This window comes from Bos taurus, chromosome 1, assembly GCF_002263795.3.
Source record: "Bos taurus isolate L1 Dominette 01449 registration number 42190680 breed Hereford chromosome 1, ARS-UCD2.0, whole genome shotgun sequence".
NCBI lineage: Eukaryota > Metazoa > Chordata > Mammalia > Artiodactyla > Bovidae > Bos > Bos taurus.
The window spans coordinates 71,846,911-71,870,956 of NC_037328.1; the positions used below are offsets into that span (position 1 = coordinate 71,846,911).

At 45.1% G+C, this 24,046-nt stretch overlaps 1 pseudogene; it reads left to right on the forward strand.

The window, feature by feature from the left end:
* Window positions 1-21,392: 21,392 nt before the first annotated feature.
* LOC507784 (60S ribosomal protein L9 pseudogene) lies at window positions 21,393-22,021 on the forward strand (annotated as a pseudogene).
* The last annotated feature ends 2,025 nt before the right edge of the window (window positions 22,022-24,046 follow it).

The window sequence follows — 24,046 nt, forward strand, 5'->3', positions numbered from 1 at the left end:
CAAGAATGATAATAGGCTTGAAAGTCAAGTGCTAGGAAGAGAATTTTCTAAAGGCCTGGAGGATCTGGTCATGGAATTTGATCTATCCCTCCAAGGAGGGAAGAGGAAAAATGGGGAGGCAGCCCATTCTTCTATTTCTAACAGATCTTAGGAAAAGGGTGACAGAGGGGTTCAGATAGCTTTGTGTCTCCATCTCCTTACCCCAGGTTCCAGTCTTGGGGGACACATGTTTGCTAAGTTGAGGAGAACACTTTGTCTTCTTTGCAGCCTGCAGGGACAACCATACACATTCCCCGTACCAACATCGGGTATCTGTGGCCACATTAAAGGAGATGAGCACAGCATGGGAATCTCTGTGGCTCCTAGAGGCTGATAGAAACTTTGCTGAAAGTTTGACTGCAGAGTAGGAGTGCTTGGCACTGTAGCCAAGATCAGACTGCCTTTGTAAGTCTGCCTGGAAGTCCAGCAAGGCCTGGTAGGATCCAAAGTCCTGAAGGAGTCAAGTGTCACAGAGACAACTGAGCCCTGGCCAAACTGAAGCAGATATCAGCAGATATCCATCCCTTACCTGTGGCACATGACAGCCCTCGGATCAGCGACTCTGAATCGTGGCTGCTCAACAGGCTCAACTCCGATGAGTGAGTCCAGGGTCCACACCCAAAAGTTCTGATTTAATTTAGTTTGTGGTGAAGCATTAGTGTTTTTTGTTTTAAAAGCAGCCTGGAAAGCTTTTGCACAGCAAAGGAAACCATAAACAAAATGAAAAGACAACCTACAGAATGGGAGAAAATATTTGCAAATAATGAGACTGACAAGGCATTAATTTCCAAAATATACAAACAATACATACAGCTCAATATTGAAAAACAAAAGCAACCCAATCAAACAATAGGTAGAAGATCTAAATAGACATTTCTCCAAAGAAGACATACAAATGGCCAACAGACACGTGAAAAAATGTTCAGCATTGCTAATTATTAGAGAAAAGCAAATCAAAACTACAATGAGATATCACCTCACTGTGGTCAGAAGGGCCATGATCAAAAAGTCTACAAATAATGAATTCTGAAGAGGGTATGGATAAAAGGGAACCCTCCTATACTGTTGGTGTAGATTGGTGTGGCCACTGTGGAGAACAGTATGCTGCTAAGTCACTTCAGTCGTGTCCGACTATAGAGGTATCTTAAAAAACTAAAAATAGAGTTACTCTATGATCAAGCAGTCTCACTACTGGGCATATCTCCAGAAGAAACTAATTTGAAAACATGCACCCAGCTCAGTGTTCATAGCATCACTATTTACAACAGCCAAGACATGGAAGCAAACTAAATGTCCATCAATAGATGAATGGATAAATAAGCTGTAGTATGTATACACACACATACACATGATATGTATCATAAAAAGAATGAAACAGTGCCATTTGGAGCAACATGGATGGATGTAGAGATTATTATATTAAGTGAAGTAAGTCAGACAAAGACAAATATATGATATTGCTTACATGTGGCATCTGGGAGCGGGGAGGGGAAGATAGAAATAAAATTATTTATGAAACAGAAATAGGCTCATAGCATAGAAAACAAACTATGGTTACTAAAGGGGGAAGTGTCAGGGAGGGATCAATTAGGAGTTTGGAATTAACATATATATACTCAGTTCAGTTCAGTTCAGTGGCTCAGTCGTGTCTGACTCTTTGAGACCCCATGAATCGCAGCACGCCAGGCCTCCCTGTCCATCACCAACTCCCGGAGTTCACTCAAACTCATGTCTATCGAGTCAGTGATGCCATCCAGCCATCTCATCCTCTGTCGTCCCCTTCTCCTCCTGCCCCTAGTCCCTCCCAGCATCAGAGTCTTTTCCAATGAATCAACTCTTCGCATGAGGTGGCCAAAGTACTGGAGTTTCAGCTTCAGCATCAGTCCTTCCAAAGAACACCCAGGGCTGATCTGCTCTAGAATGGACTGGTTGGATCTCCTTGCAGTTCAAGGGACTCTCAAGAGTCTTCTCCAACACCACAGTTCAAAAGCATCAATTCTTCGGAGCTCAGCTTTTCACAGTCCAACTCTCACATCCATATACATACTACTAGATGTAAAACAGATAAACAACAAGGATCTACTATATAGCACGGGAAACTATACTCAATACTCAGTGTTTTGTAATAATCTATAAGGGAAAAGAATCTTTAAAAGAATATATATATATATGTATATATGGGTGTGTGTTGTTACTGTTTAGTCACTAAGTCATGTCTGACTCTTTACAGCCCCAAGGACTGTAGCCTGCCAGGGTCCTCTGTCCATGGGATTTCCCAACCAAAAATACTGGAGTGGGTTGCTATTTTCTTCTCCAGGGGATCTTCCCAACCCAGGAATTGAACCTGCCTCTTTTGCATTGGCAGGAGGATTCTTTATCACTGAGCCACCAGGTAAGACCATATATGTGTGTGTATGTGTATGTGCATATATGTGTGCAAGTGTATATGTGTATATATACATGCATGTATGTGTGTGTATATATATATGAAACTGAATCACTGTGCTATACACCTGAAACTAAATCAGTTTGATTTACATTGTAAATCAACTATACTCTAATAAAAACAAAAGCATCCTGGGTTTGTGACCAGGGAAGTGAACTGTTTCCTTCAGGGTTAGAAATAACCTCCACACCTAGGTTAGGAGTAGGGTGAGGCAAGTGAAGCACCAAGAATGAACAATTTAAAGAGATGCTCATTGTCAAGGCCATGTAAGTGCAGGGTAGGCGCCTGAGAGTACCTCCTTCCATGTGTTTCCCAGGTGCTACCCTACCTCACCTAGACCTGCTCCACCTCCTGTCCAGGTAAGCTCCTTCCCTGGTCCAATTTAAAGAGGTTATCCAGGCCCTAAGTCTCTTCCCTTCAGAAGGCACAGGAAAATTGCAGATGAAAATGTCATGGGGCCAAGAGACCTCTGGGGAATGGGCTGGGGAAGACAGTGGGCAGAAAACCAAAGAATGGACAGACTAAATCATTACCTAAAGGCTTTGGCAGTTTCTGGGATGAGAATGACCCGACATGACCACTGGCTGCAAGATACAGCTTAGTCATTTCCACCAGGCCTCTGAAGCCAGGACATTTTGGTTTAACTCACTATGGGGGAGGGTGGACAAGACCCAGGATTCTTCAGAAAGGGATTCAAGTTGCACAAACCAAAGTATGTTCATGTTCTGAGACAAAGTGGGTGTGCCTGCCTCCAACAGTGTGTGGGAGAGTTCCAGGGAACCTGCCTGGCTCCTGGTTGCTCATCATTTGTCTCACCCAGAAATCCGTCCCCGTGGCAATGAATCAGAAATCGGCACCGTGGAAGGCAGACTTCTGAGGAGCATTTGGAACTAATTAGTTGGTTAGTGTGAGCTCAGGGCTCTAGTGAATGGCCCAGCACTGTGTGAAACCCCGGGCTTTACACGCTGGGACAAATGCCTTCTTTGTCAGTAATAAGTGACCTTTGTTTCCCTCTGCCCTGCCCCCCCACCTCCCTGCCTCATCCTGGCCTCAGCCCAGATCCCGGGTGATCCAGAAGGAAACATGACCTGGCCTGGACGATGGAGTTGGGCACCCTGAGCCTCCGTACAGGGGGGATGGGTGTCATTCTGTGTTTTAACCCGAAGCTGTTCTTACAGTGGGTAGGGACAAGGGCCCTGGGCTTTAGGAGCAGAGCTGTGTTTTGACCCATGTTTGAGCACAGTTTAAAACCCAGTTCAGTTATCTTCTTTTTCTGTTTTGACAGTTAGGGGAGAGATGTCAAAATCAGCAGAGGCAGAATAAGGAAGCCAGAGACTGACTCCCCCATCATACGGCTGACTCCTAATTGCCACCCAGGGCCCTTACAGCAGTCTCTGGTCCCAGATCACAAACCTTCAATCCTGAACCAGTTTCCTTTAGAATGAGAGTTTGACGTCTGACTTCCTTCAGATCTGTGGGCTCGGCCAGATCTGCCAGCAGAGGGGATCTGCCTGCTTTCAGGACTCTGGAGATGGTTAACACGTGAGGAGCCACTGAGGCTTCCTAATTAACTATGCCACGTCTTTCCTTCTCAGTCTTGATTTCTGCTGAGAGAAGCAGCATCAATGACCCATAAAACTCGAGAGCTTTTCCCTTACCTATTTGCTAGGATCTATTAATCTCTTCCGATCGCCAGCAGCTAAGCCATCTGCAAGACACCTGGGCTTGATTTAATTAATGTGCAAAGCAAAAGAATATGAGGCAGGTAAAAATGTGTAATTGGCAATACCGTCTTAAGATTTTCTTTGTCGGTTCCCCATTCCTCCTCCTTCCAGGCAGTGGGAGGGGATGAGAAGGAGCCAAAGGCAAATATAGTTTAATTCCATCTTGAGTAATTACTCCGGAAAGTCCTCTAAAAAATTACTGGCTGTTTAATTCAGCAATTTGAACTCGCATTTGGGAACATCATCAAACTGTAAGTGCTTTGATCTTTTTTATGCTTCTGTACATAAGGAAAACCAAGTACACCTAATTCCTGTGCCGTGTTGTCATAAGCATTAGAAACTCTTGGCACACGGCCACGGGTAGGAGGCTCGAGAGGGGCTGGCTTTGTCGGAGAAGGAAATAGCTGGTTGCCTTGAAGTGAACATCACAAGAGAAGCCAAGAGGCCGGCGCTCTGTGAGGCCAGTGGCTCACGAGATGACACTGGACAGGACGTGCCCTCTCCTGACCACCACTTTCTAGTCTTAAAATAAGGGATAATGTCAGACGATTTCTAAATTTCGAAGTCCCCCCTTCCCCAACCACCTAAGCTCTGCTGTTCTTTGCTTCTAGGAAACACATTCCTTTCTCACACCACAAACCCAGAGGTGAGGAAGGTAAAGCAAGGGCAAAGGTAACTAGGTCCAGAAACTTGCTCTGCAGTCTTGATTATCAAAATGTTTAAGGAAAAGATAACCAGTTGTGGATTATGAGATTTCTTTGAACAGTGAAACACCTCGGATGTGGTGCAGAGCCTGTAGCCACAGAAGAGAAAAAAAATTAATTGGCTTCCGGGAGGGTTTGTGGGGTGCCTGTGACCTCAGCCTTAATCAGCATCTCATGCTTTCCTGCCTACAACACTAGAAAACCACATGGGTTTTAGGTGATTACTCAAACCAATGCCATTGCGTTCCATGCTATTGCATGCTCTTCTTCTATGAAGGAAGAAAAGCAGAACTGGGGCAACAGGGGCAGAGATGTATTCATTCATACCTTCACTCAGGAATGTATTCAACAGATCCTAATCCCCTGTAACACATGAGGCCCTAGGGAGAAAGTAGGAAATGGATGAAGCCAACCCAGAGGCTGTCAATGGTTCTTTGAGCACCTACGTTCATATCCTTGGCAATTTCAGATTATGTAGTAGATCTGTAACAAGAGGAAGTCATTCACAAGGAGACTTATCTTCTACTTCTTAATGAGCCTGGATGGTCACAAGTCCTTAACTAAGAATGCCTACCTCTGTCTGGAAGGCTATAGTTAGCTATGTGCTAAGTCGCTTCAGTCGTGTCTGACTCTGTGTGACCCCAGAGACAGCAGCCTACCAGGCTCCCCCGTCCCTGGGATTCTCCAGGCAAGAACACTGGAGTGGGTTGCCATTTCCTTCTCCAATGCAGGAAAGTGAAAAAGTGAAAGTGAAGTCTCTCAGTCGTGTCCGACTCTTAGCGACCCCATGGACTGCAGCCTACCAGGCTCCTCCATCCATGGGATTTTCCAGGCAAGAGTACTGGAGTGGGGTGCCATCGCCTTCTCCAATAGTTAGCTATGCTAACCACTATATCACCAATGCTTCTCCCAACTCTATCTGTCAAGTTCCTATTCTTCCTTCAAGGCCTGATTCCATGCCATCACCCGGGAAAACCTTTCCTGGTGTCCCTAGGCAGATGTGATCTCTTTGTTTTCGGCGATCCATGGCATTTGGTTGGTCCCACTCAGTCTTATACTCAAACTTGCACTATTTTTGATTCTGTATGTGTCTTATTCTCCTTTAGACTGGTAGCTCCTCAAGAGCAGGGACTTCTGAGACACAGGAAGGACAGACTTTGTTGGAGTGGTAAATATTCTGATTGTGAGATTTTATTAGAGTCTTGTAAATCTTACCATCGAGGGAAACTGAGTAACTGGCACACCAGATCTCTATGTCTTGTATCTTACAACAGCATGTATGTATGCATGCTCAGTCACTCCAATCATGTCTGACTCTGAGACCCTGGGCTGTAGTCCGAGGGTAGGCTCCTCTGTCCATGGGATCCTCCAGGCAAGAATACTGGAGTGGGTTACCATGCCCTCCTCAGGCGATCTTCCTGACCCAGGATTGAACTGGCATCTCCTATGTCTCCTGCATTGGTAGGCAGATTCTTTACAACTAGTGCCTCCTAGGAAGCCCTATAACAGCATATACATCTACACTTATGTCCAACTAAAAATTGTAATTAAAAATAAAGCACACAGAATCATAAGACCTCAAATATGGAAGAAACTCAAGAGGTCCCCTAGTCCTGCCTTTACCCAGTCAGCCTCTCAAACTGTAGCAATGGAGAATTCACTATTTCATGGAGAAGAGCATTCCATTTTCAGACAATTCAAGAGCTATTCTGAAACTAACAGGCCAGGCTATATCTTCCCCTTGGAGCTCACACAGAAGAAGCTGCTTTCTTATCCCCATGACAACCCTCCAGGGATGTGAAGCTGGTCATTATGTTCACCTGAGCCTCCTCTAGGCTGCAGGGTTTCTGTTCTCTTAACTTACCTCCATGTTTTGAGTTCTCATACCACTCTGGAACCTTTTCTCAGATTGTACCTCATATGTTACTCTGATCTGAAACAAGATTAACAGCCTCCTTTGTTCTGGATATCCCATTGGCTCCAAAGCAGTTAAAGACTACATGAGCATCCCTATGCTAACTGCATGCCATTGGCTCAGATTAAATGTAGAGTCCACAATAACCCCTTAATTTTTCTGTTACACCAGCTATAGTCATACTCCCTATCACCAACATTGGCAATTTGGTTTTGACTCAAAAGTAGAACTTTACGTTTCTCTATACCTGGCTGCTTTTTAGTTGACAACTTGAAGCAGGTCTGAGTCTTGGGTGGGATGTGGGTGACTGGGAGGAAGAGGATATGTGCACTTGACATGCTGCCGCAGGTTGGTCTGCTTGCTGCAGCAGTGTGCCCAGAGATGTCTGAGTACTTCCAGCGTTGGCAATCTGGGGTATTGCTCATTATTGTTGGATAGCAAGATAGGTTTATTTTTATAACAAGTATTTACTGCAGAACAGCCTAGCAGAACCTCCTGGGTTTCACAAATCTTCCGGCTCTGTTACGCATGAGGAGTGAAGCCAGCCATCCTCATTCCCCATCCCCATAGAGACACCAACTGGGAACCAGAACATCGAGTGAAGGCTCAGTGTCAAGCATCTGTGTCTGCAGCTCAGGGAGACAGGGAGGACGCCTCTGTGGGGCATTAGAGGGCAGAGCCATCACGTCCCTAACAAAACGAGAAGGCAAGGCCTCCAGGGTCTTTAGTGCAAGGTGGGACAGAGCACCTGCTTATGTAAATTCAGTGAGGTCCAATTCTTCTGGGGAGATACAAAAGCAGTCTAGAGCCCAGTGCCCCAAAGCATCAGTTTATCCTGCATTCTCTTCCTTCACCTGTCTTGGCATCGAACCTTGTTGCAGTGGCCACTGAGAAGCCAGGAGAAGCAAGTCCCCGTCTCTCCCCCTGTTCAGACACCTTCAGCGGCTCCTGCTATCTTGGATCCCATCTCTGCCACTTTCCTCACACAACTGGCACGTCTTCTTCAAGTGTCCTTCCTCTCCATCTATTGTTAGATAGATGGGTCGCCACTGAAATGCACACTTACATGAAGACTTCCTTAGTTCCTTCAAGGATGGTAATCTCACTCTGCTCTGTACTTTTCTCTTCTCAGTGTCCAGGAGGACACAGTCCTGGCAGGGATCACAGAAGAGCTGCTGTGCTTGATAGACTGTGCCAGACTGACCTTGGATGGGCCCTGTCTTGTCTTATTTCTGTCTTTGCCTGTGGCAAAGACTGCTTGTCATCCCCCAATACCCACTCTTCCCCGCTTCCACAGCAGTAGACAGTTTAGCAGGGCACATGGTCACCCAGAATAAAGACAACAATCCTCATTCTTCTTTGTAGCTAGTCATTGCCCTGTGATCAAGTTCTGGTCAATGGGATGGGAGTCCAAAGGTTGAGCAATCTCTCAACCTTTAAAGAGAAGGATTCTCTCCACTCCCGCCCAACACACACACCATGGCTCCATCACCCTTTCCCTTAGTTGGAATGTGAATGTGGTGATGAGTCATATTGGACCATGCAAATGAGGACAACAAATGAGAGATGATTGATGGAGCAAGAAAAGAAGCCTGTACCTCTGATGATTCCCTGAGCAGAACCATTCTACTAGCTCAGACTCTACTTGAGAAATACACTTCTGTCTACACTTCTGTTACTCTGGGTTACACCCAGAGTAACCATAGTTACTCTGGGTCTCTGTCCCATGCTGCTAAACCTGACTCCTAACTAATGCTTCCCAGATGGCTCAGTGGTAGAGAGTTCACCTGCCAATGCAGGAAATGCAAGAGACGTGGATTCAATCCCTGGGTCGGGAGGATCCCCTGGAGAAGGAGATGGCTACTCACTCCAGTATTCTTGCCTGGAAATCCTGTGGACAGAGTAGCCTGGTGGGTTACAGTCCAGGGGGTCGCAAAGAGTCAGGCATGACTGAGTGACTGAGCACCGTAGTGTCCCACTCCACTTAACTCTTGGCTTCCTATTCTGCTTCTGCCCTCTCGCTGCCTCTTTGACTCCCTGCCAGCTTTTGGCTTGTCCCTCCCCACTTGGCCTAACCTGACCTCTCAAGGTAGCTTTGGATCCTTTCTCTGGCATCTGTCCTGACAGGCAACATAGGGGAAAGTGTGGTTAGGGCCAAGCTGGAGTTTTTAGATTCTGTTTGCTCTCTGGTTCTAGCCTCGGCTATGTAGGTGTCAGACACAGGCACTTTGTGCCTCCTGAGCCCCTACCTTTTCCACGTGCCTTTGATTTCAGTCCTTGCCTTATTCCCCTGGTCAGCGGGATGGGAGTACAAAGCTTGAGCAATCCCTCAACCTTTAAAAAGAAGGATGCTCCCTCCCACCCCCATGGCTCCATTTCCCTTTCCATTGGTTGGAATGAGAATGTGGTAGTGAATCATGTTGGACAAGACTGTGAGTTCCCCAAGGGCAGGCATTGGACCTGCCTCCTCTTGAAAGGTCCCCTAATAACTTGTCCTTAGCAGGCCCATACCAATGTGTGGATTCTCATCATAGGATTCCTAGAGCAGCACACTGAGCCCTGGACAGTGCAGACAACTGTATGCTTGTTACTAGCTTTGCCCAGTTATTGAAGCCATCCCAGCTGGAAGAGACAAGGATCAATAAATCCATTCACCAGCTGCTTCTCAGTTGGGGTTCTTCCCAGAAGTTCTCCTCTCCACACGATGAAAGAGAGGGTTCAGCCTGACTCTACCCGCTCCCCAGTACTTTGTCCTCCTGAGACTGTTCCCTGACTGTTGACCTTTAAGTGTTAAGCCACAAACCCCGAGCAGGCTAAATTTTAGTCACTGAATTGAGAAAAAAGGATTGGTCTGTACTGTACTTCCCATAATACCTAAAAATAACTTCTTCCCACAGGCCTGAGTAGGGAAAATGACTGGCAAATACAGTAGAACCCCTTAATTAAGTAGCTGATGACACCACACCTTCTGTACCAGACTTCCCAGGGTTGAGGGAGCAAGTAGACACAGTCCCGTGTGCCAAGAGCACTGAGTCCCCGAGGCTTGGAGCAAACCCGGGGGAGAGGAGGCGCGCTGTTTTGCCATGCTCACTCTCACTGACCGTGTGGAGAAGGTTCTGTGGGGAAGCTGGACAACGTTGGTTGTAGAAGACAGAGCTCCAGCTTAGGAATGAGAACACTGTCCTAGGTACCAGCTCTGCCACTTCCTGCTTCCCCCAGTGACTGATCCTGAACAAGTGCCCGAAACTTTCTGGACTCACATCCTCTGATGGGAAGAGTGGACAAGATGCTCTCCAAATCCCTCCCTGTCACCTCGTCCTAGGAATTGTTTGTTCTGCTGGTCATCTGCTTCATATTAATAGCTTTCTTCAGCTCCTATCTGCCACCACTCCTCCTGGCCACCCACACACACTCACGGCCTTCCTCACCCCTCCCTGCTGTCTGCTCCTTATGACACTGGACTAAAGAAACAGGCACAATCCAGGTTTTCCACAAACACAGACTCCACAAGCAGAGAGGGCCTAGGAGGGGAGGCAGAGCACCCAACACCTTGGGTGACTCAGGTGTTTACTGACTGCGTGCTCTGGCACAGCCAGGGGGACGCCTTGGAGCCGTTCTTACGCGTCAGTGATTTCTTTAGGGCTCTGACTTAGTTTTATTTTTACTTTTCCAGCCAGTTCCAAAGTCTTGCCACACTGCTCATCACCTCATTCACTCATCAATATGTACCTTCTTTCAAGTCTCTCTTTTTCCCTAAGCTACAACTGGCTCCCAAAGGTTTTCTTCTTGTTCAGTCACCAAGTCATGTTTGACTCTTTGCGACCCCATGGACTGCAGCACACCAGGCTCTCCTGGACTCCACTATCTCTCAGAGTTTGCTCAAATTCATGTCCATTGAATCAGTGATGCTATCTAACCATATTATCCTCTGCTCACACCTCTGTTCTCCTCCTGCCTTCAATCTTTCCCAGCATCAGGGTCTTTTCCAATGAGTCAGCTCTTCACTTCAGGTGGCCAAAGTATTGGAACTTCAGCTTCAGCATCAGTCCTTCCAATGAATATTCAAGGTTGATTTCCTTTAGCATTGACTGGTTTGATCCATGCTGTCCAAAGGACTCTCAAGAGTCTTCTCCAGCATCACAATTCAAAAGAATCAATTCTTTGGTGCTTGGCCTTCTTTATGGTCCAACTCTCACATCCATACATGACTACTGGAAAAACCATAGCCTTGACTATATGGACCTTTGTCATCAAAGTGATGTCTGCTTTTTAATACATTGTCTAGGTCGGTCATACCTTTCCTTCCAAGGAGCAAGCGTCTTTTTAATTTCATTGCTGCAGTCCCCATCCACAGTGATTCTGAAGCCCAAGAAAATAAAATCTGTCACTGCTTCCACTTTTTCCCCTTCTACTTGCCATAAAGTGATGGGACCAGATGCCAGGATTTTAGCTTTTTGAATGTTGAGTTTTGAGCCAACTTTTTCACTCTCCTCTTTCACCTTTGTCAAGCAACTCTTTAGTTCCTCTTCACTCTCTGCTGCTGCTGCTACTGCTAAGTCACTTCAGCCGTGTCCGACTCTGTGCGACCCCATAGACGGCAGCCCACCAGGCTCCCCTGTCCCTGGGATTCTCCAGGCAAGAACACTGGAGTGAGTTGTCATTTCCTTCTCCAATGCATGAAAGTGAAAAGTGAAAGTGAAGTCGCTCAGTCGTGTCTGACTCCTAGCGACCCCATGAACTGCAGCACACCAGGCTCCTCCATCCATGGGATTTTCCAGGCAAGAGTACTGGAGTGGGGTGCCATTGCCTCCTCCCCTTCACTCTCTAGTGTACCAAAATAGTCACATTTGGGTCTTGCTCATTGTCTCCCAGCACACTTTCTCAAAAACTATGTTCTACTGTAACCGCTTGGCCTTATTCAATTAAATTCCCATTCTCCCGTGCAGCAGATGGCAAAAATAATGTATAGCTATTTGTGGCCATAAATTAATGGCCACAATAGTTTATAGCTCCTGTCCTTAATAAGGGAGGCAATTTCCCTACTCTTTTTTTTTTATTGTGGTAAGATACATATAAACATAAAACTTACTGTTTCAACCATTTTAAAATATACAATTCTGTGGCAATGAAGTACATTCACATTGTTGTGCAATCTTTACCACCATCCATCTCCAGAACTTTCTCATCTTCAACTGAAACACTACACCCTTTAAAACACTAACTCCCAATTCCCTCCTCTCTCTAGCTCCTGACAACCAGTATTCTACTTTTTGTTTCTATTGATTTGGGGCTCTAAAATCACTGCAGATGGTGATTGCAGCCACGAAATTAAAAGACGCTTACTCCTGGGAAGGAAAGTTATGACCAACCTAGATAGCATATTCAAAAGCAGAGACATTACTTTGCCGACAAAGGTCCGTCTAGTCAGGGCTATGGCTTTTCCAGTGGTCATGTATGGATGTGAGAGTTGGACTGTGAAGAAAGCTGAGCGCCAAAGAATTGATACTTTTGAACTGTGGTGTTGGAGAAGACTCTTGAGAATCCCTTGGACTGCAAGGAGATCCAACCAGTCCATCCTAAAGGAGATCAGTCCTGGGTGTTCATTGGAAGGACTGATGCTGAAGCTGAAACTCCAGTACTTTGGCCACCTGATGTGAAGAGTTGATTCATTGAAAAAGACTCTGATGCTGGGAGGGATTGGGGGGCAGGAGGAGAAGGGGGCGACAGAGGATGAGATGGCTGGATGGCATCACCGACTCGATGGACATGAGTTTGGGTAAACTCTGGGAGTTGGTGATGGACAGGGAGACCTGGCATGCTGCGATTCATGGGGTTGCAAAGAGTAGGATACAACTGAGCGACTGAACTGAACTGAGGAAGTTCATATATGTGGACTCACACAGTATTTTTCTTTTTGACTAGCTTATTTCAATTAGCATAATGTCTTCAAGGTTCATCCATGTTGTAGCAAGTGACAGGATTTACTTGCTTTTTAAAGGCTGAAAAATAATTCCATTGTATTCATATGTCACATATTGTTCATCCATTCACACTTGCATTATCTATTAGACAGACACCATTTGGCTATTGTGAATAAAGCTGCTATGTACATAGGTGTACAAATCTCTGTAGAAGTCCCTGCTTTCAATTCTTTTGGGTATATACCCAAAATTGGAATTGCTGGATCATATGGTAATTTTGTGTTTAATTTTTTTTTGAGCATTCACCATTCTGTTTCTCATAGTGGCTGTACCATTTTACATTCCCATCAGCAATACACAAATGTTCCAATTTTTCCACATCCTGTCCAACACTTGCTATTTTCTATTTTTTTGGATAATAGCTATCCTTATGGGTGTGAAATGGCATCTCATTGATTTGCATTTTCCTAATGATTAGTGATGTTACACACCTTTTCATGTGTTTATTGGCCATCTTATATCTTCTTTGGAGAAATGTCAAGTTCCCCATTCTTGGCACTAGAAAGAAAGCCAAGAATGGGGAACTGGGCTGGCCATTAGAAGGACTAACCATCCCAGCTTGTTCAGAATGCTCCCAGTTTTTGCTCTGAAAGTCCTGCGTCCTGGGAAACCTTTCAGTGCTGGGCACACCAGGACAGTTGGTCACTCTGGCTGGCCTTTGATCTATAGAGTGCATTGGAACTGATAATGTACAGCTTTCAGTCCAGGCCTCAAGGGGCTTTGCTGCTTCCTCCCGTGCCGCTTCTGAAGATTCACTGCCTCATAAACAAACCCAAGCTAGACGGTCAGATGATGTGAGACACGCAGCCTGGTCGCCTCATAACTCTTGCTAACAGCGTGCTGGCCCCCGGACCTGTGAGTGAGGCCATCCTCAGACATTCAACTGCCAGCTGATTCGCCGACTGATGGCAGACATGTGGCCCAGGGGAGCCCAGCCAAGCTGGCCCAGAGCAGAAGAAGGACCCGGCCAGCCTGCAGAGCTGTCATCTCAGTAAGTCACTGTTGCTTTAAGCCACAAGGTTTGGGGATGATTTAAGCTGAGGCTGGGGATGATTTGTTACTCAGTGCAAACTAATTCATACAGTTCCCCATAAAGGCTGCTATGTTCATTGTTTCTCTAAGATCTTCGCTGCAGGCAGGGCCTTCCGTGCCCTCCCAGTGCCCTTAATCTTAGAGAGAAGAGCTTCACCTACTCTTTTACTGCAGTGTGGCCACTGAACAGCCAAGAGGCTTTTCATTCTCTCTGCCAAAAGCAGACAAAAGCTCTCCCCACTTCCCATCCCTTTGTCCTTCTGCCACCATGCATTTCTCACAGTGCCAAGGAAATGCACTCATTAGAGGCTGAAGTGGCCCTAAGGGCCCCTTCTGCATACCACAGCCAACTACTTCTCCTTGAACAGTTTCCATTTTTCTCTCTCCAATCTTTTTCTTCTTGATCACAGTGCATCTGAAAGAATTCTGACTTGCTTCAAATGCTCTTCCTCCAGTTGGGTGAAGCTTCTGTGACTCTACTTCTGTTCTGCTTGCTTGGTTCTCTGGGAAGTCTCAATGTGGGGAGTTGTTTTGACACAGGAGCCTGGTCATTGCCATCCTAGAAGCTGCTGCAGAGCTGTTCAGAGGGCCTCATTCTGGCAACTTGAGGTCAAGTGGGACTAGCCCACTCTTCTAAAGGAGATCTGCTTCTTGCTGGAACTTTCTGGCTCTTAACCCTCTCAGGAAACATTGAACTGTAATTATTAATTGTCCAATGATAAGGGCCCAAAACATGCAGGCTGCTTTCTTTTCTCCTCATCAACCCTTGGTGAGCCCCGGCAACTTATAGTAAGAGGGATCAGGTCATGGTGCTACCCCAGCCTTCAAGGCATGTAGGCAGCTGACTGTAGGCGACAGAATTGATTGTCAGCCTCAGAGTGATGGGAATTCCATTTTAAGACTCGTTGCCTAGTCCTGAGTCAATAAAGATCAAGCCATAGAAACATAAAGACTTGAAGGACTTTAGAAATCACCTGGCCCAACACTGCCATTTTATAGACGAGGAAACTGAGGCCCAGACTTGCCCAAGTCTGGAAGTGACTTGTCCAAGGCTATCCAGCAAGATGGTGGCAAAGCCAGGGCTAGAACCTTGGCCTTGGACTTTAAGGCTGGTGCTGTCTCAGCTACTGTTGCTGCTGGCAGATGCAGGCTTTGGGTTGGTTTTTGAAAAATGAGTTAGGAGAAGTGAAAGGAAGCCAAGGATTCTCTACAGACCAAACTGTTGGGTGGCAGAAGCAGAGGGTGGAGGGTGCTGCCAAGATGACAGCTCTTACCCCATCCTCTCCTTAAGCTGAGAACATCTACAGGACAGAAACAAAACTGAAAGAAAAAGGAGCCAAGCATCTTACCCAAGCCAGCATAGGAACACCTACCAGAGGAGAATGCCTTGTCCTCCCACCTTTCTACTTTATTTAGGAAACACTTTTCTTATGAACTTACATACTTTTTCCAAAGGATAACTCCGTTGTGTATTAAATGTCTGTGTTTCTGTTAATTCCCTTCTGATGCTTGTCAGGTTTTCACATTGTGCCGTCACTGTAAGGATGTATCTCTCAGGGTGTTTTTTTCTCTAATGTTATTTCACATTCAGGTTTTTTGAGTCAGTAGAGTCCTCATGTTTGTCAATTATAATTATAATACTGTGTCCATTATATGGGTACATCATAATTTGCTTTCCAGTTTGCCTCAGGTTGAATATTTGTGTCATTTCTCACTCATTAGTATTAATAACACAATATGGTTATTTCTGTAGGAACAATTTTTTATCCCTTTGGGTTTGTTTATTTGGAATATGCTTTCCTGGCCAGAATGATTGGATCATGGCTAGGGCTCAGCTCTTGCTATTGCCAGATTACTCTCTAGAAAGATGCAATCAATTTGTAGGGCCTTCAGCTTCATTTAAATGTGTCATTTCTCTTAGCACAAAACTGGGCTATCATTGAGTTTTGTTATTTTATTCATTTTTTTCCATGTCAAATTGGGAAAATTAAACAGTCAGGAATACAGGATATGAATCAAGGGAGAGGATCTGTGAGATGAAGCCAAGAAATGGAATTGGGCAGAAGCTATAACAAATACGGAGAAGGCAATGGCACCCCACTCCAGTACTCTTACCTGGAAAATCCCATGGATGGAGGAGCCTGGTAAGCTGCAGTCCATGGGGTCGCTAAGAGTTGGACACGACTAGGCGACTTCACTTTCACTTTTCACTTTCATGCATTGGAGAAGGAAATGGCAACCCACTCCAGTACTCTTGCCTGGAAAATCCCAGGGACGGGGGAACCTGGTAGGCTACCGTCTATGGGGTCACACAGAGTCGGACACAACTGAAGTGACTTAGTATATAACAAATACTCCAAGTAGGATGAAGTGAATGAGGGTTATTTGTTACAGCCACTTGTCCCTGGGTTTGTGGTAGGCTGATATGGGTTGAAAATTCATAGTTAGGGTGTACCCCAGTTAAAAAACTGTGTGGTGGAGCATGAAACCTGTTTGCTTCTTTGCATTTCCTTCTCTTTTTTCAGCCAGGCTCTGCATCTTTTTGTGGATAGTTTACTATCTACACTCCTTCTGTGCATTCTTTGATTCCTTGTCATGAGGAGTTTTTTCCTACTTTCACCAGCAAAACTCAGAGCCCTTGGATCATAACGGAGCATAAGAAACTTTCTGCACTGACTTCTCCTCGCCCTGGGCCCCCTGGCTCACAAGAAGGCACAGTGGTGTGGCTGCCAAGGGTCATTCCTGAGAAATGGCTCTTCCTGGCTGTGTTGGATTTAGTCAAGATGATGATAACTGAATGGACCTCCTCAGAAGCTCCAGGGAGAAAGGGGTTGCTCAGGGAGTGCAGGTGGTGGTCCAGCTCCTTGGGCCCATCTCTGCTTTTGCTCACCCACGTGCAACATTTTTTAGAGTGGTTTCATATAGCCTAATATTCAGAGGTCCCCTCAGGGACAGGTAGGCCAACTTTTGAGCCCAAACCAAGAAGTCTGTGACCACATGATCTGCTCTGAAGCTTACTACATGTGAAAAGTTATATCTAATATTCTTGGGAGAAACCAAACATAGGAAAGTCAGTTTGTGGGATGCAACTGCTCATTTTTTCTAAGAAGCATCTTTGCCTAAAGATTTGGTGAACTCGTAGTGGGCTGCCGTCTATGGGGTCGCACAGAGTCGGACACAACTGAAGCGACTTAGCAGCAGCAGCAGCAGCAGTAGCCCTTTAGAGTTGGGCTATGTATTCTCTAGTTCTAATTAGACATGTGGACAAGCATAGGCTTTAAGAGGTATAGAGGGGTTTCCCTGATAGCTCAGTTGGTAAAGAATTAGCCTGCAACGAAGGAGCGGAAAAGGCAATGGCACCCCACTCCAGTACTCTTGCCTGAAAAATCCCATGGATGCAGGAGCCTGGTAGGTGCAGTCCATGGGGTTACTAAGAGTAAGATACAACTGAGCGACTTCACTTTCACTCTTCACTTTCATGCATTGGAGAAGGAAATGGCAACCCACTCCAGTGTTCTTGCCTGGAGAATCCCAGGGATGGGGGAGCCTGGTGGGCTGCTGTCTATGTGGTCGCACAGAGTGGGACACGACTGAAGCGACTTAGCACCACCAGCAGCAGCAGCAATGTAGGAGACCCTGGTTCGATTCCTGGGTTGGGAAGATCCCCTGGAGAAGGGGAAGGCTATCCATTCCAGTAAGATCCTCAATAGCCCTGAACGAAGTCATTGCCATCCTGCTAGACCTGGTCAGCATCTGACTGGCACCAGGGCAGATTGTGTGAGCACAGTCAGCACAGTATCCTCTCCAGTGGGCTACCTGTGGGCTGGGCTGTACTCCTTTCTTTCTAAAAGTTTAGAATTGATGGGGTAAGAGGATGGTGGTACAGAATGGATCATCTCATTTTCCACTGGGATAGTCAACAACTTGATCTCTACCACTGAGGTATCTCCTTCTGTGAATATTTACCTACCTATGAGCTGAGTCAATAGATGCTTCCTAGATAACTGCACTGAGAATCTTAAAAGGTGGCACAGTCTCCTCCCTTTTCTCACTGATTCTGGAAAAAAAAAAAAAAAAGCCATCCCCAGTCCCTTTCCTAGCTCCTAGCACTCCAGGCAGTCTAACACTGGATAAAGCCCTCTGATATCCCTCATTGCAAGGACCCCAAAAGTACATTAAAAGGCCTTCAGCCAAGTTGTCTTTGTTTAAGACACAGCAGTTGGTCTCTGAAGCAGCTAATAGAGGCTCCAAGTATTGGCCATTACATTTAAAGAAGACCTAAAGGAAATAGGAGGCTAGTTAATGAGCTTCCTTGAGATCCCATCATATACCCAGAGCAAAAGAAAGAGAAGGGAATGAAGAGGAGAGATTAAGGCCTTCTCCTCAGAGTGGCCCTACACATTCCTGTTACAGTAAGGCCATTAAACTCCAGCCTTCTGGGGTTCAGCAAAGCTACAAGGGTCAAATGAGGGCACTTTCTAGGCCTTCTTGGGCCCCAATCAGGATTTGACCCTTATCCAAAGGGAGCAGATGATGTAGACCACACCCTGTCACAGTACAGGATCTAGCGTGTGTCCAGGAGAGGCAGACACACTCAGGTTAGGTAGAGAGAGCCACAGGGCCAAGCAATCAGACTTGTGGGCCATTCTTGAGCTAAACATGTGTAGCCCCAAACCAGGATTTTGTAGAGCCCCTCAGGGGAAAAAACACAATCCATACAGATCAGTTGAAAATGCCTGTTCTCTGACTCAATCAAAAAATGGGCCAAAGAACTAAACAGACATTTCTCCAAAGAAGCCATACAGATGGCTAACAAACACATGAAAAGATGCTCAACGTCACTCATTTTCAGAGAAATGCAAATCAAAACCACAATGAGGTACCATTTCACGCCAGTCAGAGTGGCTGTGATCCAAAAGTCTACAAGCAATAAATGCTGGAGAGGGTGTGGAGAAAAGGGAACCCTCTTACACTGTTGGTGGGAATGTAAATTAGTACAGCCACTATGGAGAACAATGTGGAGATTCCTTAAAATACTGGAAATAGAATTGCCATATGACCCAGCAATCCCACTGCTGGGCATACACACGGAGGAAACCAGAATTGAAAGAGACACGTGTACCGCAGTGTTCATCACAGCACTGTTTATAATAGCCAGGACATGGAAGCAACCTAGATGTCCATCAACAGACGAATAGATATGAAAGCTGTGGTACATATACACATGGAGTAAACTCAGCCATTAAAAAGAATACATTTGAATCAGTTCTAATGAGGTGGATGAAATTGGAGCCTATTATACAGAGTGAAGTAAGCCAGAAAGAAAAACACCAATACAGTATACTAATGCATATATATGGAATTTAGAAAGATGGTAATGATAACCCTATATGCAAGACAGCAAAAGAGACACGGATGTATAGAGCAGTCTTTTGGACTCTGTGGGAAAAGGCGAGGGGGGTGGTGATCTGAGAGAATAGCATTGAAACATGTATATTATCATATGTGAAACAGATCGCCAGTCCAGGTTCAATGCATGAGACAGGTGCTCAGGGCTGGTGCACTGGGATGATCCAGAGGGATGGGAGGGGGAGGGAGGTGGGAGGGGGGTTCAGGATGGGGAACACATGTATACCCATGGTGGATTCATGTCAATGTATGGCAAAAACCACTACAATATTGTAAAGTAATTAGCCTCCAACTAAAATAAATAAATTTTATAAAAAAGAAAGAAAATGCCTGTTATCAAAGACTCTGAACTTAGAAGTAAGAGCTTGACAAACAGGAAGGGGTCTGAGCCTCATATGGCAGCAGATGATGAAAACAGCATGAAGGAGAAAGGAAAGATGCAGACACCCAGCAGAATTTGGTCCACGCGAAGCAGGTGGACACACTGGACCCAACAGAGGTGATACTCTCGGCCTTAAAGTTCTTGGCAAGGAGAAAACAGAAGTTCACAGCGTACCCTCAGCTCCATCCAAGAGCATGTCTACATTTGGAAAGCCTTGGCCCTCTCCTTGAACTTGGTTTTCAAGGTTTCAGCGGTGAGTCATCTCATCCCCCATCAGCCCTGACGTGTCTGAACCTGTAAGCACTTCCAGCACTGGAGCACACGTCATCTTCACACCATGGCTGACTAACTACAGCCTGTTCACAGTCTCCTCATTATCACAAAACAAGAACGTTACGTGCCTCAAAGCTGAGCTTTGGGTAACAGTGGGTTTGAAGAGCTGCAGGAGCAGCAGAGAGACAAGGCAGCAATGAACTAACCTTTTTACAGAGTCTTGCAATGCTCAGGAGCACAGGCCAAGCAACCCAGCATCCAGATAGGGCTTTCTCTGGCAGGATAGTATTGTTAATATCATTCATTACTGCTTCTGATTAAGTTCCCAGGCTCATTAAGATCGCTGAGCCTTTGAATGTTTCTCTTGGATCAGATTGGATTCCACTTTGCAGAGAATTGTCAGGGCTTTCTAGCACCCAGTGCAGGCCAGATAGCATCTCTTGGCTTGACTTCTTCCTAACGTTTCTCCCCTGTGCTTCTGTATGTGCACCACTGATGACGCAAATCCTCATTCCAGCCTGCTGGCTAGCAGACCCATTGCTGCCGGATGAACTAAGGGCTTCTAATCTAAACAATCTAATCTAATCTAAACAACATATAAAGTCCAAAACACTTAAGCTAAACTTGTTCAAAATTATGCAGGTATATGTTAACACTCCAATTAGTCACAGAATCACAGCTAAGCCAACTTTTTTTTTTTTTAAGCCAACTTTTAAAAAGCAGAGTGAAGAGTGCTCTTACCTTCTCTGACATCAAGACACGTAAAGCCATCATGATAAAAACAGTAATTAAAAATGTACAAATACGCCAACAAAACAGAATAGAGAGCTCAGACACAGACTCACATATAGGTCAGAATTTAATATAAGATGAAGGTGCTACCACAAATTGGGGAAAGGATAGATTGTTTAGTAAATGCCATTTGGGAAAGTGGCTTACTATATGGAGAAAAAGAAATATGAGTCTCTACTTAATGCCACATACAAAAGAGGGCTCTGGGTGGTATAGAGACATACGTGTAAAAAGTTAAAGAAAAGTAGTAGGAAAAAATTAGTAGGATTAAGTGCAGGAAAATATCTTTGTGATTCAGGAGGGCTCTTTTAAGATGAAATTTCAAAAGCATGCTGCTGCTGCTGCTGCTAAGTCGCTTCAGTCGTGTCTGACTCTGTGCGGACACAGAGTCCTCCATAGACGGCAGCCCACCAGGCTCCTCTGTCCCTGGGATTCTCCAGGCAAGAACACTGGAGTGGGTTGCCATTTCCTTCCCCAATGCATGAAAGTGAAGATGCTCAGTCGTGTCCAACTCTTTGCAACCCCATGGACTGCAGCCCACCAGGCTCCTCCGTCCATGGGATTTTCCAGGCAAGAGTACTGGAGTGGGGTGCCATTGCCTTCTCCTTCAAAAGCATAGCCATAGGCAAAATTTTATGAATTTGATTACATCACAATTAAGGATTTCTAATCAGCAAAAGATTCCATGAACAGCTCTTTGCCGCATCTACTGCGAGAATGAAGACCATTCTCAGCAACCAGACTGTCGACATCCCAGAAAATGTCGACATTAACTTGAAGGGACGGACAGTTATTGTGAAGGGCCCCAGAGGCACCCTGCGGAGGGACTTCAATCACATCAATGTAGAACTCAGTCTCCTTGGAAAGAAAAAGAGGCTCCGTGTTGACAACTGGTGGGGAAACAGAAAGGAATTGGCCACTGTTCGCACAATCTGTAGTCATGTACAGAACATGATCAAGGGTGTTACACTGGGTTTCCATTACAAGATGAGGTCGGTGTATGCCCACTTCCCCATCAACGTTGTTATTCAGGAGAATGGTTCTCTTGCAGAAATCCGAAATTTTTTGGGTGAAACATATATACGCAGGGTTCGAATGAGGCCAGGGGTTGCCTGTTCAGTATCTCAAGCCCAGAAAGATGAGTTGATTCTTGAAGGAAATGACATTGAACTTGTGTCAAATTCAGCTGCTTTGATTCAGCAAGCCACCACAGTTAAAAACAAGGATATCAGAAAATTTTTGGATGGTATCTATGTTTCTGAAAAAGGAACAGTTCAGCAGGCTGATGAATAAGATCTCAGTGATCCTGCTGCAGAAACAACAAGATAGCAGATGGTTCTATGGACTCAGTTGTGATGTTTTAAAGAGACAATAAAAACTCTTGATTTGAAAAAAAAAAAAAAGATTCCATGAACAAAGTTAAAACACTGATTTAAAAAAAAGAAGATATGTGTAACATCTAAAACCAATGGGGAATTGATACAAAGAACATGCAAACATCTTGAACATTTATGACTGCAATAGAAAATGGGGAAAGGATATAAACAGACATTGTACAGAGGATGAAACTCAAAAGAATTAGCAAGTTGGTGTAGGTCAGTCTTCCTGGAAGCAGAATCTGAGATGGAGAGTTTTGAGCAGGTTTGTTTGGAAGTGGTGAGGGAATGAAGTAAACAGCAGTGGGTGGAACCAAGAATCTGAACTGTGTTGCAGTTCAGATTAGACTGACCCCACAGGGGAATGTGGAAACTAGGGTCTCTCTTCAGAGAGGTCTTGGACTTAGCAAAGGGACCAGGCTTTATCTCTCTTCAATGACTAGTCATTGAATGGATGCCATCCTCAAGGAGAGTTCACAGCCCAAGGTGAAGCAGCTTTCTCTGCCTGAGGATAATTGCTGGGGAGGGTTCATCTGTGAGCCATAAGCAGCCAGCACTTCCGGCAGCTGGGTTAACAAGGGCCTTGGTCTTAGGACAGGAATCTTAACAGTATACTATATATCCACAATGGCAGATATCAAGGAAGACTCAAAAACATTAGTAATATGAAAAATGCAAATTAAAACATCAAAGAGCTATCACTGCATTCCTTAGCAAAATTTAGAAGGAAGTGTAGTGCCAAGTGTTGGCAGGGATATGGGGTGTGACAGCTCTTATGGACTGCTGGTGAGAAGATGAACATCAGAAAAATGCATCAGCAAACATTCTCAGGAATATTCTGGCATTATGAGTCAAATTCAGTGTTGCATACTAGCAATTCCTCCTCTAGTTATATATCCCAAGAAATCCTTACATAATTCCATAAGGATACTTGTGTTTTCTGCATGGTTATTTGTGGTGGGAGTTGGGGGCTACCTGACTTTTTACCACTGAGTTGAGAAATCAAATACAGAGAGTACATACCTGGGAATTCTATACGGTAAGATTGTAGCAAATGATCAGATATACACACAGAAGCATGGATGGATCTGGAGAACAATGAAAAGAATGGGGCAGGGGAAGAACAAAGAAAAGAGATATAATGAAGGAATATTAACGTAAATTAAAAATATTGCAAACACAGGGAACTATACCCAATATCTTGTAATAAACTATAATGGAAGAGAATCTGAAAAAGAATATGTGTGTGTGTATGTGTGTGTAACTGAATGACTTTGCTGTACACCAGAAACTAACACAATATTGTAAATCAACTGTATTTAAAAAAAAAAAAACACTAAATACTGCAAGCAAATACTGTTTGTATGAAAGCAAACAAAAGGATACATACTAAATACTTAAGAATCACCACGGGTGACAGAGGGGAATGGGATTGTGGGATGGGGAGTAAAAGGAACAAGGAAGTGAATTCTAGAGAGGGGTCTTCCCAGGACCAATGATCTAGGCTGGCTCCACAGCTCCATGAAACAAGTCAGATTAATTCAACTCTGTACACCTGCTTTTTAAAACAAGCGGCAGCAGCAACCACCACTTGAGCCCTGGAAAAGCAAGCTCCTGTTTTCCACCTCCGCTTTCTCTGAGATCTCTCCTAAAAGGTCACAGGCTGAGTCACTGGAAAACCGAAGGGCCTGCTACACACTGCTCTCCGCTCTTACCTGCAAATGAAATGACAGCCACCTCCTATCTTCAGCGGGATGAAAAGGTTGGCACCTGGATAAAGGTTCATGCATCTCCCAGGCAGAAGGAATCTTTGCTCAGAGGATGCTTTTCACTATCTAAACCTTGAACTTTCCCACCTGTGATTCCAATCAAAGTCATCACCTTAACTGAAATGCAATAGGCAAAACAGCCACTGCCCCACTTTGATCAGGACTGGTATGAAAGTTAGAGGAAACACAACCAGTTTGGAGTGT